Source organism: Microtus ochrogaster, chromosome 6, assembly GCF_000317375.1.
Source record: "Microtus ochrogaster isolate Prairie Vole_2 chromosome 6, MicOch1.0, whole genome shotgun sequence".
Lineage (NCBI taxonomy): Eukaryota > Metazoa > Chordata > Mammalia > Rodentia > Cricetidae > Microtus > Microtus ochrogaster.
Genome location: NC_022013.1, coordinates 82,413,499 through 82,413,750, shown reverse-complemented (window position 1 = coordinate 82,413,750; position 252 = coordinate 82,413,499).

Sequence of the window (252 nt, the reverse complement as noted above, 5' to 3'; positions counted from 1 at the left end):
AAAATAAAACAAACAAAAGAAAGAAAGTATATACTTTCTTACACAATAAAAGTTGCCATATAGTACAGCAAGTATTTCTTGATTAGTATTTTTTTTTCAGGGCAAGAGCAATGTCTTGTTTGTTTTTAATCTTCATCTTCCTCCTCCTTTACCTTTTTTTTCTGAGACAGAGTTTCACGTAGCACAGGCTGGCCTTGAAGACACTATATAGCTAAGAATGACCTTGAGTTTCTAGTCCTCCTGCCTCCAACC